Source organism: Sciurus vulgaris (assembly GCF_902686455.1).
Source record: "Sciurus vulgaris genome assembly, contig: HiC_scaffold_514_arrow_ctg1, whole genome shotgun sequence".
Lineage (NCBI taxonomy): Eukaryota > Metazoa > Chordata > Mammalia > Rodentia > Sciuridae > Sciurus > Sciurus vulgaris.
This window is the reverse complement of record NW_027632516.1, coordinates 15,557-33,459: the sequence shown is the minus strand read 5'-3', so window position 1 is coordinate 33,459 and position 17,903 is coordinate 15,557. Positions and strand designations below refer to the sequence as shown.

Genomic DNA, 17,903 nt, shown 5'->3' with positions numbered 1-17,903 from the left:
ATCACTAATAAGTGGAGGATGACACATAATGGGGGGGAGGGAAGTGTTAGTGTTAGGGTTAGAGTTAGGGTTAGGGAGGGGGACAAGTATGGAGGAAGGAACTACTGTATAGAGGGAAAAGAGGGGTGGGAGGGTTGGGGGGAAGGGAAAAAATAACAGAATGAATCAAAAAACATTACCCTATGTAAATTCATGATTACACAAATGGTATGCCTTTACGCCATGTACAAACAGAGAAACAACATGTATCCCATTTGTTTACAATTAAAAAAAAGATTCAGATTTATATTATAAGCATCCCTTGCAAAGATTTCTGTGGAAATTGGTATTATTTCCTCCTTAAATTATTTGTAAAATCTGTACACAGTGATGCATGCCTGTAATGTCAGGTATTCAACAATGTGTTTTAATGGATTACACATTGTCTAAATTTTGTGGATTGGCTCTTTTTGCCCAGCAGCATTCTCCAAGCAGGTTGCTGTATTTGTCAGTAGGTTGTTCCATGTTATTGCTCAGTTGTATTCTGTGGCAAGGACAAGCAGCCCTTCATTGGTCACCATCAAGTTTGTGAGAATATTTACATTTTGCTGGGTGCTTATAAATCTAGCTGTGTCATATTTATATTGGGATATTTGTGGAACTGTTTCCATTTCCTTGGGATGGATGCCAAGGTGAGCCACTGCTGGGACCCATTCATAGTTAAGAAAGTGTCAAAGTATTTTTAAATGTGTTGTCTAATTTTACATTCCCACCAACAATATGTAAAGAGATTCAGTTTCTCTGCCTTTTTACCAGAATTTGTTTTCATTTTATTCTGATGGATATGGATTAGTTTCTCACTGAGGTTTTATTTTTATGTTTGAAGTGGCTAATGAAAATTTTTCATGTCTTTACTTTTCCTCTTCATTTCCTGAATGAATACAGTTGATATTCTTCTAGATCTTGTATTCCATGGTCACATTAAAGTGATTTATTCCTTGTAGGATCTTTTCAGTAGAATATTCTACAAAGACAATTGTGTTGATGCTGGCCATAGCTTTCTTTTCCTTCAGAAAAGAAGGAACATGATAAAACTTCCAGAACTTCCTTTTATTTTCACTGTGATGAGTTTTCATTGTGAGTGGTATCAAATTGTGTCTAGTGCTTTGCTTTGCATCTACTAGAAAATTATTGATTTTAAAAGACTGATCCATTTTTACATTTCTAGGAAAATTCTCACTTGGTCATGATGTATTATCCATGTTTTACATTGACAAGATGAATTTGCTAAAATTTTTAGAGGTTTTGCACATGTCTTCTTGAGGTATTTGGTCTATAGTTAAGAAAACCTGGGCACATTGGTGCACATTTGTAATCTCAGGTACCCTGGAGGTTAAGAACAGGATGATTGCAAGTTCATGACCAAACTCAGCAATTTAGTGAGAACTTCTCTCAAATTAAAAACTGCTAGGCATGAAGCTAAATGGTACAGCACATACCTACCATGTGTCATGCACTGGGTTTAATTTGCACTCCAATTAAAAAATAGTTTGTTAACTTCACCAGTAAACCCACATGAGCCTAGACTTACTGGAAATATTTCAGTCAATTCAAATTCTTGAATGGATACAGAGCTGTTCAGTTTATGTCTTTCTCGTGTAAGGTTTTATACTTCTAGTCTTTCAGTGCCTATTTCATCAAAGTTGCTGAATTTGTAAGCCTAAAGTTGTTTGTAATCTTTTTTTTTAATTTCTGTACTCTAAACATTCATAGGCTCTGTAGTGATATTACAGTTGCACATTCTAAATGTATTCTCTTTTGTGATCAGAGCATATAGTTTGTATAATTAGAATCCTTTTAATTTTATTGAGAGTTTTGTGGATTAGACTAAGGTTTTGTCATGAAAGTGTTTTTCCTTATACCCTGGAAACCAGTAAATTTTGTCCTGTTGTTTCAGTGGAATGTTCCATAAATTAAATTAGGCCAAGTTTGTAAATGTTAAAATCTGTATCCTTACAAATTTTCTCTTTCTTTTTTAATTGAGTGGATTTTTGAGATCCCAAAAAATAATTGTTATTTTTTATCTTTTTTTTTTTTTGGCATGGGGGATTAAATTGAACCACATTATGTGGACAAGATGACCATCAACCATGACTATCAGACCACTCTGAGGACCACATTCCCAGTGGTGGGCCAAAGTTCAATCCAGGTTCCAGGTTCCCTTGAAGACATGCTGGGACTGAACAGCAAGACCTATGCAGGGAGCACTTTCCTTGTGCTCCACATGTGATATTTAATACTCAACAGAGCCCATTAGATTGGGCACTTAGTGTGTAAACTCTGACACAGAACAAAACCACATCCAGTCATTGCTGAACTGAGATGTGATATATGGTGGGCTTATGCTCACCTATGCTGTGCTTCCCACTCACTACCAGCTAATGGGGTGCTGAGTATTTACAGACCACACATCCACTGGTGTGAGCAAGCCCTTATGTGATTGAAAATTAGTCTGAGTCTCCTCCCACTCTGCTGGGAGCATATGAAGGTGTATTTTTTCATTCATATTCCACCTCCTCATGGCCTCTGTCTTTGCCCATGTAGTTCCCCAGGTGTGTGTCTACAAGGTCATCATAACATTTACAGGTGGTATAATATTTATTTTTATGCATTAAGAGGCAGTACCTGCATCATAGGCCTGGCATGGTCGCACACAACTGTGATCTCAGTCACACACAAGGTGCAAGCAGGAGCACCACAAATCTGAGGCCAGTATATTCAACATAGTGACACATGTATCATAATAAAACATTCTGAGGAGCAGCTCAGTGACACAGCACTTGCCTAGCATGTGTGAAACCTGGGTTCAACTCCTCCCACTTAAAAAGAAAAAAAAATGTGGAAGCTCTAGACTTGAGTTTCCTACTGGTAATGCCTATTTAAAAAGGAAACTGAAAAGGAATATGTTGCAAATTATCAGGGTTTAAAAAGCCTGATCTTTTAAAAAATCCTTTAAAAAAGGCAATAGTTGTGATCAAATTTCAAATTATCAAAACAGAACTTTAAATATATACAAAAGTCTGGCAAGTAATATAATGAACTCCCATATATTTACTACACAAATTAAAGAGTTACACTCCATGATCAATGTTGTTTCAATTAGACTTTTATTCTTTATCCATTTGTACCCTAAAAATAAGCAGTATTTAAATTGAATAAGCACTACTAGTATTTCATTGAGAATTTAGGGCTTCTTGAACTTGCGAAACTCTTGCCTTAGTCTCCCTGGGGCTGGGGTGAGAGTCATGGTCTGAAGGAGGAGCTTCAGGAGAAGGTTGTTTCAAGTTTAAGTCTTGCTGGCTCAGGTGCCTGGCGAGGGGCTGCAGTCAACCCTGTCTGCATTCTTTGCTACCCATGTTGGGCCTCTTGCCTAGTGGTAAAGCCTGGTGAGTACACAGACAGTCTCTGCAGCCTGCCAAGGGGAGTGGTTTCCCCATGATGTCCTCTGCCTGTTCATGCCCCAGACAGTCCATGAAGAAAACCTCCTGAGCTAGGGCATGATTGCCAAAGCAAATAATGGCTTTATCTTTACTGAAGTTTATTTAATATAATGTGAAAAGGTACATAATAGAATTTGAAGAGACCTTTGTGTTTGACCAAGATGTGACCTCTAAGTCAGAATGAGAGGCTGACATTTTTTTTTAAAAGTCATCGCTTGGCAGGTGGCACAGGTCTGTAGTTCTTGAGCCCAGGAAGGATGAGGCAGGAGGATGAAAGTTTGAGGGTAGCCTCTGCAACTTAAAGAATTTGTCTCAAAATAAAATAAAAATAGTGCTGTCACTCAGCTGTAAAGATCCCTGAGTTCAATTTTCAGTACAAATTACTTAGCTAAACAAATTAAAGATAAATCCAGGAAAGAATCTTCTGGAGCTAAATTGGTGGCAGTGCAGCCAAACAGGATGCTGAACCCACAGGTGGGTACAGGATTCCAGTGGGTCCAGGAGGGCCTCAGAGACCTGTGGCAGTAGAGGCAGGGAGCCTAGACCTTGAACAGGCCTTGTGGAATCAGGCCCACTTGAGAAGCCTCATGAGAATCTGGCAATGCAAAGGAATTCTCAGGCTGGAGGGCAGAAGCTGCCTGAAGCCCTGGATGCTATCAAAAGGCCAGACAATTAAGTGACTCCAGAATATGGTCTCTCACTTGGGATGCCCCTGGGCACCAGAGGGTCAGGAGTAAATGAGATTGAGACAGGAGAATCATTAAGTGACCAAGTAGTTTTTCATGACTGAAGACCTGGATGCTGGTTAGAAGACATCCCTGGGAACCTGAGGGACAAGCACAGAAGAGCAGAGCTGTTCATCAAATCTAGAGGAAGAGCACTGGAGAGTGATAAGGTGTGGGTAGCCTCTGGACCTTGGAGACATAGAAGAAAATGTTAAAAGCAGGCTGTCCAAAACCCAGCTCCAGATGGATCCACAGAAAGATTTCTAAGAAGAAAACAGAACTGAAGGTATTTTTATTCTCTGTGTTCAGCAGATAGCAAGAGGTATGCATTTGGGACTGATTTTTCAGCATATTCTGTCCATCAGAAAGGCAATGCCCCACTGCTCCCTCTCCTGGGCCCCAGAAAGGGAAGTAAAGGAAGGAGCATATGTGATCCATTTTGGCTACTGGGGCTCAAAGGCAGTGTGCTGTGTTTTAGGTGTGGTAGGCATGCCCAGCAGGGTCCACTGTGAGTGAAGTCTTGTTCTACAGGGTAGCAGTAGGTGGAGGTGGGACATCTTCAGAGCTTGGCCTAGTATCTAGCCACTGGGTCAGTGCAGCCACCCCAGGAAGGGTGTGCTCTGGAACTCTGTGTGGTGCTGGTGGGCTTCTGGCTGCTGTGTCCAAAATGCCTGAGGACAATGTAGAGGAGGACAGGTTTATTTGTATCTAGTTTTTAGATGTTCAGTCCATAGTTGGCCAATGCCATTGCTCTGGGCCCAAGGTTAGAACATGGTAGCAGAATTACATGGTCCAAGAAAGCTCCTCAGCTCAGCAGAGAGGAGGTCAGGAGAGGGGGAGGGGCAGGCCAAGGGGAGGAGCTGTAATCCACAAAGTCTTGGCTCCTGTGACCTACTCCCTCCAACCATACCCCTGCTTACAGTGGTCGCCTAACTTTTCATTCATTTATTAATTCATCAAATGGATCATTTCCTTGACTAGGTCTGAGTTCCCGTGACCTCATCAGTTCACCTCTGAAGGTCCTGCACTATCCCACATGTGATCTTGGTGGACAAATCAGGTCCATAGATCGTACAGGCCCCTGGGCTACAGATCCCCTCATCCAGGCAGTATTGAGGGGTGCATTCGATATCTCCTCTCTGATCACCTGTTGTCTGGTCCCCGAACCTGTTGTACTCGGAGTCTTCCAGCTTGAGACACTTTAATAGGTATCATTGAATGATTTCTTTCCCTCCCTGTTCCCCATATTTCTTGCTACTGAAGCCTAAATCCAGAGAGCTCCACCACTAAGTCCTTTTTAATTTTTCCTTTGAGATAGGGCCTTGCTAAGTTGCTGAGACTGGCCTTAAACAGGCGATCCTCCTGCCTCAGCCTCCAGTGTCCCTGTGCCTTTGCACCTGGGTTTTCTTAGCAATGGTCTGTGTGTGGCAACGTGGATTTACCCAGCATTCACTTCATATCTCCTTGGATTTCTCCCCTCCACTCAGCTCCAATCCATCTCCATATTTCAAGTATTTGTACAGACAGTCCACACCCAGTGCCAGATATCTTAGTTCTTTCAGGATTCTGCACAAATCCCAGACCAGGCAGCTTATAAACAACAGAATTTTATGCCCTGGGTTCTGGAGGCTGGAGTCTAAGACCAAGGTACAGTAGATTCGGAGTGTGGTCTCTTCACTGTGCCTTACCTATGGTTGGGGCAGGGAGCTCACTGGACATGAGTATGAGGCATGCAGGAAGTTTCATGCTCCTTACCTAGTACCTCTCAAAGGCCCTACTGATAACATCGCATTGAGGTTGTGGCATCAACATGAATTTGGAGCATTGCACATTCAGACTGTAAGAGGGCAGGGGAGGGGTTCAACCACTGTGGCCCCACATCAAGCCTGGTTCAACTGGGTTGTGCTGCCAAGTCTGTCTGGGCAAAGGGGTATCCAATCTTTAATCCAGTTGGATAGTAGTCCTGATAGCACACACAAAGATTGAAAGCACATGTGGGAACTCACACAAATAATTTTATTAAGCAGACAACCAGAGTGTCTGCCCTGAAGTGAGACAGAGAGAGAGAGAGAGAGAGAGAGAGAGAGAGAGAGAGAGAGAGAGAGAGAGAGAGAGAGAGAGAGAGAAAGAGAGGGAGATATTCCCAATTAGTGGAATTTTGTGGGATAATTACAATCTGAACAAAGACTGATGAGAAAGTTGTAGACTAAAAATCTAGGTTGTAAAATGGTTTGTTGGGGGCAAGAATAGTGACACCAGCAACATGGGAGGGAGAGATGGTTGCAGCCTTGTTAACCCATTGTCCCTTCATTGACCACACCTGAACCTCTGTACTTGGACATCCTGCTTCAGGAGGTCACCTGTGTTCTGTTGAGGTCCAGAGGAAAGTCTGAGTTCCCGTGACCTCATCAGTTCACCTCTTCATTTGTTGAAGTTGGTCCCCAGTTTTTGGCACTGTTGTTACAGGTAGAACCCTTAGGAGGCAGGACCTGGTGGGTGGAGGACCTGGCCCTGCCACTGTTCACATATCAGCTTCCATGAGGGGCACAGGTCTCCTCTGCCACACTTTTCTGCCATATTGTACTGTGCTGCCATAGGCCAGAGCAGCAGCGTCAGGTAACCATGAGGCAAAATCTCTGAAAACTTTTCTCCAGGTGAGTTGTTCACCTCAGGTATTTTGTCACAGCAACAGAAACCAAACTCTCTTGCCTTTAACCAGAAATAGACTGAATCCTAGATAGTGATTAATGTCCTTAGCTTACAGGAAAATCCAGGGGCCAGAATGAGAGAACTTGGAGGCCTTCTGCTGCAGGTCTTGATGCAGGACCCTCAACAGTGTGTGTGTGTGCACTGTTTGGTGCTGGGCACAGGATGGGGAGCCAGATTCCAAGGAAATCTTCTAGCAGATGGTTGTGAGCCTTTCTTGTCCTGGATTAATTCTCACTTAAGGCTAAAACTCTTCTTTCCCTTCTTTTGTGGAAGGTGTTTCTGGGCTTGCATGAGATTTTGCTTTAACTCTATTTCCCAGGAGAGTATTGCCAGTCTTGGGTAGGACGTGGAAGAGGGATAGCTGACTCCCCACCTCTCAGACCATTTCAGACTCCTCCTTCTGCCTGGACCCTGTGCCTTAGGTCTCCACCTCCCAGACTCCTTCAGAACCCTACACACCTGCCTGACTCTCATGCACCCCATCCCTACATCCCAGACCTGCTTTTTCTTTCCCCGTGCCCACCTTCAGCTGAGACTGGAGCCCTGCCATGGAAATTCACCCATGTCTGGGTGCTTCTCCCCAAGCACTACCTGCATCCTCCTGGAGACCCCAAAGTCCTGGGGCTGTGACTCACTGTGGAAGGAAAGGGAAAGAAAGGAAGTGGCAGTCTAGAGTGCCTGGGATATTCCCAGGTTTCCTGCCAATCTTGACTGAGCTAGATATTTTTTCCAGAAACCTCTTCCTTCTTCCTATAGAAATTGCCATGCCTTTTCCTTAGAAGCCTCTCTCTGCAACCTGGGTCAGGGCTTCCCATGAAAAGGGAGGGAGGGTGCTGCCAGGGCCTCTGATCTCATGGGTCTGGGGGCAGCCCTCCCCACACACCCTGCCTGGCTTGGGAATATGGAAAAGATCCAGAGGCTCCCAGCCTCCCCTCCCTTTCACCACCCACTCTGGGCATTTGGCTTGATACTGGCAGAACCCCTGCTTTTCCTTCCCCTTCCAGGCCTGGTCTACAGGTCCAGACTGGGAGGGGAGGCAGTAAGAAACTAGGGTGGGTGAGGCTCAGAGACTTCAGAGCCCAAAAGAGCAATTCTGGATTGGAGGATGGCCAGGGATGCACACTGCACCACCAGGTTGCAGACCCCCAGGATCCTTTATGCCAACATAGACATCAATATGCTTGCTTACTGCTCATGGGCACCCTCACACACTCTGTCCTCATGCACACTGTGTATGCACACCGCAAATACACTCCCAAACACACAAACTCTCCATTTGCACACTCAACATACACACCCTTCGTGGACACTCACTCTTCATGCACTGTCCACAGGGACACTCAATCCTCATACTCACTCATGCACACCCCACATGCACATTTTTTCATCCATAGTCCACAGACACACTCACTCGTCTTGTACAACACACATGAACGCTTATGCCTCACACACACTCCACATGGACTCTCAATCCATATACACACTCCACATGGACACACAACTCCTCAGCACTCTCTGCATACACAATCACTCCTCAGGCACACTCCACAGGCACACACATTCACACACACACCAAACACATACTCATTCCTCATGCACACTCACTCCTCATGCAACATTTATATGCACAATCACTCCTCATGGAAACTCCACATGCACAGTCACTCCTAATGCAAAATTCACATGCAACTCCTTATACACATTCCATATGCACTCATGCCTCATGAACACTGTACATGCACACTCACTCCACATATGCACTCCACATGGACACTCAACTCCTCAGCACTCTCTGCATACACACTCAATCCTCATACACACTCCACATGGCCACCGACTCCTCACACACTTTCCATGTTTACACTAATGCACTAATGCACCCTCCATATACACACACACTCCTCATGCCCCCCACATGCATATATCCACTCCACAAGTGCACACACCATCTGCACAGAGTCACCACAATAGTTATGCACACAGCATACCCATGTTTTCAGAACATCTGTGTGCTTGGAGGCCTCCAGGTCAAGTGTGACTCATTACTGGGCCCAGAAGTAAGCTAGGCCTCCTCCTGCCTTACCAAATGGGGCTTTGTGTGAACTAAGCAACACTGGTGCCTGGTTGTGCACAGGTACAAATGTTACAGTTTCTGGAATCCAGAGAGAATGAAGTTTATTTCAACTCAAGTCTACCCACATTCCTGATTAGATGCCTTTATATCTGGTGACCTGAGACCCTTCAGATGAGTGTGCCAAAGCATACTGTATGTCCTGTGGGTAGGGGAATCCAAGACTGTGGGAGTATTTGGGGAGAATGTTGGATTTCTGGATGCCAGAGCAGGGGTAGCAGTGCAGGCCCAGTGCTGCTGGACAGGGACCAAGGCATGTAGGCCTCTCAGATGGTACCACAGCCAGACCATAGCCTCTCTCACCCTTGAGGGGTCATGGAGGAGTGACCCTGCTGAGCTTCTGACACAGTCCCATGATAAGTCTTCTTGCCCATAGCAGGCCTGCTGGACACCTGGCTCACTCACCAAACCAGGAGTACAGCAGGGACACCATCATGGAAGTCAGACCTCCCTCACGGCTGCTTGGGCTGCACAGGGTGGTGACTCCTGAAGGCTCCTGACTGGCAAGCAACCCAGTCTCAAGTCAAAGTAAACAACAAAACCTACATGTGTTACCATTTTGAAGACACCCTCATTATCTCTAACAATTCTAAATTAACCAATTTGTCAGACATCCTCCTATGTTTGAATCTGAGCCATGAGACATAGCAAAATAATATATATGTGAAGTCTGTGAAGGGACAGTCAGATCGCAGTCATGCTGTGACCACCTGAAACAAACTAAGTCCACTTGGTCACAAGTCTCTACTTTAGAATCCTATGTGGTCTTATAGAAGTCTTCAGTGCCCAGTCTGAGAGTGAATTTTCTTTCTTTCTCTGTTTTAAGAGAGGGCGCTTATTTAGAAAAGCAAATTCCCATTCAAGATACAGGTAAATTAACTTGCTGCCTAGGGATCAGTCCCCTAAGTAACTTGAATAACCAGAGCTTACAGTGAGAGAGTAGAGGGCATGAAGGCCAAAATCCTTCTTTCAGACAAACAGATGTATCATTTAAGTGTGCAAAACCTAAAAGTGAATGTACGAGTCAAACTCCCTAAACACATAAGCACAAAAAGAGAAGCAGGCAGCATGGACATCCATTCTGAAGTTGATCTGAAGTTCAGGGCAGTCAGCTCAGGTGGGTTCTTGGCATCTGTGGTTTTTGGCCAGGGCTGGTCTGGTGAGGGGGCCAAGGTTCCAGCTATAGCAGAGATTGGGGCAGTGAGTGTTCTGCTGTGTGGGTTCCTTCATAGCCTAGCACATGGCTCAGGAAGGACAGCAGTGGTGTAGGTGGCTCCAGGGTCAGGGCCACCACACTCCCGGCACTGCTAGAAACAAGCTATGTGCTTTTGTAATGGAATTCTGTCATCAACAGATGGAGTCCCAGGAGGTACCCAGGAGGGAGAGGGTACTTCAACTCAGCCCTGTAGGTTCCTGACATGTTTTGGAGAGGAATTTCAGGACCTGCTAGCAGAGACACAGGCAGAGATTTATTCAGAAAGGCAAGGCACAGTGCAGAATCCATTCCTGGCATGAGGCACTTTTTGGGGTTGGTAACTCTCCATGAAAAAATTCTGTAGATGATGAAGATGAGGAGCAGGCATGGTGGGTCAGCCTGTTGGCTCCATTCCAGGGGTAATGGTACAAAGTGTGGGGTGGCATCTGATTTCCCCACAGGACCTGGGGTTGATGCCATCTAGTGGATTGGAAGCTCCTAGACTGCAGCACACCTGGAGTTTTGGACAGTCTCTCTCCAGGCTTCTTTTATTCTGTCTGCAAACACTTTCTATAAACTAACCTGGTAGACCTGCCTTTCTCCTTTCTACCTGAAGATCATGCCACAGTCACTAACATCCAATTGCCCTTTCAGAAAAACAGTTCAAAAAGATCCCCCTGAAATGGAAATAGAGGACACAAATGGACTCAAAGAGAGAACAAAAGTCAAGTAACAGGGTGAAGGGGCCAGTGTGCTCACTGGGAAGGATTTACTAGGGTTGCTCTTTGGAACCAGAGTCATAAAAGTCATCTTTCCATCTTATTAGGAGCGGTGATAAAATCAACACTGAATCTGAAGGACAGAAAGTGAGGACACAAGACTGAGCTTTGCAGCTGAACACTTAAATGATACAATTGTTTGTCTGCATCTTTGCCTGTCACTTTTCCTGTATCAGCAGTCCTGGATTAGGCCCTGGGAGCTGTATTCAGTGACTTCAGCAGAGAACCCTAGTTCTGCCAGCCTGGCCAAATTCTGTCTTGGGCCCAGGTCAGAGACCTACACCTCGAGTCACTACATACTGGACTCTGTGGCTGGCCTGCATCAGGGAAAAGAGGAAAACAATATGAAATGGGAAACCAAATTGTACTGCAACTTGGTCTTCCTGGAAATACAGCAAATCTGTCCCCAACCTCACAGAGGGGCATTTAAGTTGGAGGCTATTGTCTGGTGGAGTAAAGTGTAGCTGGGGATGCATTTCCCTGAGTTTTGTGGCACACTTCTGGCCTCAGGGAAAGAAAGGGTTTCCATCCTTCGCATGTGGGCTTTGCCTGTGGAAAGCCCTGGCAGAGACAAGGAGCAGGTCAGTGGGACAATGGTTAGGACTGCAGAAATCTATTTGAGGCTTCTTGAAAATTCCCAGTTTTAAAGGAGTCTAAGAAAATGTGTTCAAGTACACAGTTCTTGTCAGATGTTATTTGAATTTCCAGCAGTCTGTGGGCAAGGACCCCAAATGTGCAGGCCTCTCTCTGATTTGTCAGGGTGAAAAGCAGGAGAGCTCTCAGCATAGCAGACAATGGAACCCTCCCATCAGAACACTGGGCTCTGCCTTACAGAACTTTGGTGGGAGAGTTATTTAGGGGAAGAACATAGTAAGCCCTCTCTCTCTCTTATAGGAGATGGTGCAGTGGCCTTGTGGCTGCGGGAGCCTATGATTTTAAATTTCAGAATGTAGAAAGCAGGCCACTCTGGCAACTGGCTCTGGGAGGGAGAAACCAGGCCACAGACATGTTACCTGCTAACCATCACCTTCCTGTGCTGAGGGGCTCACTCCAACTGGCCCCTCTTGGGAACATAGCATGATTGGTCCCATAGAAGGTCTTGGATGGGCTCCTGGAGGAGGCTGTGGGAGGAAACAGCCCCATCAGAGTTCCCAAGGTTAAAAGAAAAATTCGTAGTGCCATATTAATTGAATCACATTTGTGCTATATAATGATGTTGATCAATATCTTTAAGAAGTATCCAAAAGCTGTGTCAGAAATGTCTCTCCTGCACTATATATTTCTCAGTGATACTCCTTTTTATGTATCAGTACTGAGATTATTTACATAGCTCAAAATTTCTAATACAGTCTCAATACATAAATATTCATATATTTTTAAACAAGGTATATTTATTGGATTGTTTTTCACTTTGCAGTTACTCAGGAATATTAAAAATAAGGATATATCATAAATAAAACATGCTATGCAATTAACTCAGTGGTTATTTGGGTCAGTCCACCCCCTACATTATTCTTTTTTTTTTTTCAAAATGTACCCATACCTTATAATTAAAAATTTTAAGTAACTGCAATGTATGGTTCACATGAAGACATCATTTCAGTACTTTCAAATAATATACACCTTTTTATGTAAAACAGATATTTTGTGATCAGTTACCATAAAATGTAATTATTTTCAAATAACCTGAAATGTCATGCCTTAGCAGTTACAAAACCACAGTTCTGACAAATAGCAATTCATAAGTTACACAAATGTGAAATGGTAAACATGTGAACTGTTGTTCTGTTTAAGTCTAAGTGTTCTTTTATAAGAATGCTGAAAAGCTCATGTAATGACTTTGTTTAATTAATATAACTAGTTCACAGTACAGCATCTTAAATCATAAAATTCAAATTAAAGAAGTCTGTGATGGCACAGTTTTCCAGAGGGATCTATATGTCTGTCCAGCATATCAACTCTAACTGAATTCTTAGGGATTCATCAGTTCTATATTGCAGCTATTACAACAGCTTCCCATAGGTGCTCAAAAATGTTCTCAAAGGTCCAGAGCTTCAGGGTGCCAGCCACCTGAGCTCTGCCTGGACAATGCTGGTGATAAATGAGTCACCTACCCACACTTCTCCACCCCACCCACAACCAGTCAGCTGCACAGAATGCAGGAGCCATCAGTTCCCAAGGAAGTGTGTCCCAATATGCAACCTCCTAAATGTTCATATTTTTCTAGAGGTTTTCTAAAATGTGAAGTCTTCATTTAAATATTCAGTACTTCGTTAACTATAGTTTATTATTCCGAATGCAGAAAGTTTTAACATTTGTCACTGCATAAGATTTTGAAAAAACTTGTAGCATAATTTATTATAAAAGGAAATGTACCATATTATTCATTGTTTGTCTCTAGAGAGCTTAAAGCCTGAGTTCAATAACTACAGAAGATACTGAAGTTGGTTTACCCTTGAAAGAAGTCCTACCAGCAAGCTTTGTATTAGGCAGGTATACAGATCTGTTATTTCTATTCATATCATCCTTACACTAATGCACTACATTGAAAGCTTTGGGGAACTGATGTTTTATTTGCATTTTTCCCTCCATTCCTCCTGCTGCCCTACACTACCTTTTTCATTTATTTTTTTTGGTTTTTTTTTTTTAGTTCAAAGAATTTATTTAATCATTTATTTTTTGAGGTACTTATATATATTTTTTGTTTTTTTCCTTTATTTAATTTTTTTATTGTAAACAAATGGAATACATGTTGTTTGTACATGGGTTAAAGGCATACCATTTGTATAATCATAAATTTACATATGGTAATGTTGTTTGATTCATTCTATTATTTTTCCCTTCCCCCCATCCCTCCCTCCTTTTCCCTCTAAACAGTCCTTTCTTCCTCCATTCTTGCCCCCCTCCCTAACCCTAACCCTAACCCTAACACTAACTCCTCCCACCCTCCCCCTTATGTGTCATCATCCACTTATCAGTGAGATCATTCATCCTTTAGTTTTTGAGATTGGCTTATCTCACTTAGCATGATGGTCTCCAATTTCATCCATTTGCCTGCAAATGCCATAATTTTTTTTAGTACATTAAAATCAGATATTTATTACTTTTATATCACATTTGCCATTTCTGAACAATACAACGTAGAGGCAAATAGTAACACTTCATAAAAACAATGAGTCCCCTATTCCTTTCCCTAAGACCCAGCCCTCCCTCAAATATCCCCTCCCACCCCTTACAGAACTCTGTCCTGAATAAAACATTTAAATACATCATAAATAGTAAATTATGAAACAAAAATAGCAAGAATTTTTTCTTTCCTTCTTGTAAAAAAACATGGCAGCAAAGACAGGCAGCCAGAAACTGGTTTGGAGGTGTCTAATATAGACAGTTATTTGGTGTATGGGTTAGCCTACTATCCAGGTACAGTGGGATGGAGAAGGGATATTGTGGGACTTCAACAATCTGCCTGAGACACAAAGCTTTCTTCTTCCCCTGAAAAGAAAGGACGGATCAGATGGACAGCCACAAACAACCCTTAGAGGTGGGTAGGTGAGTGTTTATGTAGCTCCCATTTCCAACTTCCCTGCATGAAGACAGGAGGCAGAATGTGTAGCACAGCAATAACCTTACCAGGAGTCTGCTGGCTCCCCAAGATTTAAAAAAAAAAATTCTCAAGTCTGATAGGTATGGACTGCCTGTTAAATAGACACAGGTGTCTCCCTCCACCTTAGCTCCATGAACAATAGAACATTGTTGGAGAAAAATGGGAAGAACAAAGAAATCTCCTTTGGAGAATGGTAAAGTCTTCAATTTTAGAAAACAACCAGAATACATTTCAAGTTGCAAAACAGTAATAATTATATGGCCTGGCAATGAACAGTGTCCTCCCTAGGAAGAGATTTGAAGAGTCCCATATCCACTCCACTGTATTAACAAAACAAGTAAAAATAACCCCATGTTGTACTATCTCCATTCCTTCAACCTTTGAGAGATTCAAGAGGAGTTAAAGAACTGCTGCTTTCAGAGCAATCACCACATTTCTGTTTTATGAACACCAGGGCTCTTCTGTGGGAACCATATAAATAGGCAACTCTTTGACACTTCAGGAGTTTGATCTGAAACTGCCTTAAAATTGTGCTGTGAACTGTTTGTTCTTTTCCTTTTTAAAGAAAAAAAGAAGGTTGGGAGGTGGTTAAACACCCTTACTCTCCCAAAAACCTTTATAAAAAGTGCAGGGATCTTATTTCAGGAATCAGAGAAAGTGCTAAGATGGGAATAATCAGCCAGTCTGTCCTGAGGAAATTAATAAAAGTCCAGCTCCTGGTGACAGGCAGGTGAGGAGGGAAGAAAACCACCAAGTCCAGCAACCCCACTACCAGCACAAAGACTGGGGCTTTGAAAAAATTCAGTTGTAGAAGTCAAGGCAGGCCAGTTAAAAATTCATGCTACCCAACTCAAGTGGAGGGGATACTGCTGTCTTCAATTGTCCAAGGCACTAATGCCCATTCAGAGGAAGGTCACGGAAAATAAATTCTTCTTCAAGTAGGAAATGGAGAGCTCCCCTAGCTTCCAAATTATACTCCTTTTTTCATGACCAAGCAGAAGAAAACTCAGCATTTCTGAGGCAAAGGCTGACATCCTAGGATTACAGAGATAGCAGAATCTTATTTCAGGTCTTCTAAGATTTGTTGCTCAATGGGAGAACTCTGACTCTGTAACTTCAAGCTTTTCCAATATTGAACTTGTATTTAGCATTTGCAAAGTCTCTGGAACTACAGATGAGAAACTGGGGCCAGGAACAGATGAGCCTTCACTGATTTCTTCCAAAGGTGGAGTCTGAGGTAAAACATCAGGACGACCAAGATGAACATCTGGCTCCACTTCCACCTTTGTTGTCACTTGTGCTTTGTGTTCCCCAGAGACCTATGGCTGGGAAGTAATGCAGGAGTTGCCGCTGGGGTCTGATTGCCGAGAGAAAGATGAGCCAAACCGAAACTTTTTGGAAGGAGAGGGCTTCAAGGGGATCTTCTTGAACACTGTGTTGCACATGAAACGTTGGAACCGTTCAGCGTAGAAGCCTGGACGATGCACTGATACAGTGTCCCCATCATGTACAAGTGCTTTCCAAGAGTGCTCCAATTTTTTAACAAACCTGTAAGACTGCAGGATATCAATAATGCCAATATAAAGCAGGAGCCTTTCCCCTTTACTATTCCGGGCAGGGATGCCACCCATATGATCATCTGTCTCCATGGTGCCACCTCGTCGAGCCTCGCCCTGAATGGATTCCATGGCAGTGGAGTACAGAGCTTTTTGGGGAGCTGGTCTGCAAGTGTCAAATGAGTATTGTGTTTCACTGTTTAAGGGCTCTCGCTGTGCATGATCTATGTTGTGGATTGACATCAAAAGACTGTAGTCCATTATCTTAAAACTCTGCAGCACCAAACAGTCACGCTGCAAGGTCTTACAAAGAGCATTGTACATGTCAGCATCCAAAAAAAGGCCATCAGGGATGTCTTGTAGAAAGTCCAGGTCTTTATAGGTGGGGAGAACCTTCTCTCGCTCTTTCTGAGAAGCCCGTCGTTTGTATGTTGAGCCCTTGAGGTCATATTTGATATGCATCTTGACTGACCGTGGTAAAAGATTGTTCATCACCACAATTCGTATGTTCTTGCCACCTGCCTGCACACAGTACAGTCCATAGAATTTAGGCAGCAAAGTTCGAGGGTTCTGATTGAGGTTCATGTAATATCCTGGAAGCAGCTTCTGCAGAAACTCTGCTTCTTTATGCTGAACTGTCTTGATAATGAATTCATCATCGCTGGACACGTAAAAAAGGTAACCACTAGCTCCAGAATTGCAGAGTTCAATCAGTGGCTCACTACATAAGGAATACAAGTAATCATCAGCCCGGATGCCAAATAGCTCCCTGAAGTAGCGGAAAGCAACAGGTGCATAGGTCTTGAAACGAAAGTCATTATAGTGATGAGCAGGGGTCAGGTTGCTCCCTTCACTGGGGAAGAAGATACTCTCCACCACGTAGAAATCTTGCATGAGGACATCCCGCTCTGGTTTGGTACTCAGGCTCCCCACAGTATGAGAAATGCCTAACTGGATGGCACCTTTCAAAGCAGATGAGGTTGTCTTTTTATACGTTGTCTCTCCTGAGGAATCCACACCTCGGTGGCCTATTTTCTTGATGGGCAATGTAGAGGCACAAGGCACCTCAGAAGCAGATGCCATGGGTCTCTTGATTCCAGGTGCTGGTGCTGCTGAGGCCGAGTTACTGACAGGGACCCCGGGATCAAAGGATGAAAATCCGACCGCCGACTGCCCGGAGGAGGCTGACGCCATCTTGGCAGCCCCCTTCCCCTCAGTGGCCTCACTCCCTTTCAGTCAGGCTCTTCCTCTTCTCGGAATCGAATCTTCCCCACGTCTCTTCACAGAATTCGCGTTTTTCAGGCCGCCCTCCCGCCCCCTCCCAAATGCCATAATTTTATTGTTCTTTATGGCAGAGTAATATTCCATTGTATATATATACCACAGTTTCTTTATTCACTCATCAATTGAAGGACATCTAGGTTGATTCCACAATCTGGCTATTGTGAATTGAGCAGCTATGAACATTGATGTGGCTGTATCTCTGTAGTATGCTGATTTTAAGTCATTTGGGTATAGACCAAGGAGTGGGATAGCTGGGTCAAATGGTGGTTCCATTCCAAGTTTTCTAAGGAATCTCCACACTGATTTCCAGAGTGGCTGCACTAATTTGCAGCCCCACCAGCAATGTATGAGTGTACCTTTCTCCCCACATCCTCGCCAACACCTGTTGCTTGTATTTTTGATAATCGCAATTCTAATTGGGGTGAGATGAAATCGTAGGGT

General features: G+C 43.6%; 1 pseudogene across 1 annotated transcript; it reads right to left on the bottom strand.

The window, feature by feature from the left end:
- Positions 1–14,249: 14,249 nt before the first annotated feature.
- LOC306652712 (phosphatidylinositol 4-phosphate 5-kinase type-1 alpha-like) lies at positions 14,250–17,468 on the bottom strand (annotated as a pseudogene). The gene has a single exon. The product of its transcript is annotated as a phosphatidylinositol 4-phosphate 5-kinase type-1 alpha-like (transcript).
- Positions 17,469–17,903: the final 435 nt, after the last annotated feature.